Consider the following 288-nt stretch of genomic DNA (forward strand, 5'->3'; position numbering starts at 1 on the left):
AATTCTAGTTTCATTTGTCACCAAACAAACTGGTTTGGCAGATTTTTATAGCCGACTAATTTCATCAAACTTTAACCATTAACTAAAATTGGAAATGAGTAACTCCTCATTGCTCTTTTTCCTCAAAGATTAGATAAACAAATGATAAAATGCTGAAACAGTTTGGACTTGTAGTGCAGTACATAACTTCCCCGAACGTTATCAAATATCTTCTGTATGAGTGATGCTAATATAACGATAAGAACTGAGGACCAAGAATTACATCCGGAGACAACGCAAAGTTAAAAG

Source organism: Cyprinodon variegatus, unplaced genomic scaffold (assembly GCF_000732505.1).
Source record: "Cyprinodon variegatus isolate N-32 unplaced genomic scaffold, C_variegatus-1.0 Scaffold778, whole genome shotgun sequence".
NCBI classification, from domain to species: Eukaryota; Metazoa; Chordata; class Actinopteri; order Cyprinodontiformes; family Cyprinodontidae; genus Cyprinodon; species Cyprinodon variegatus.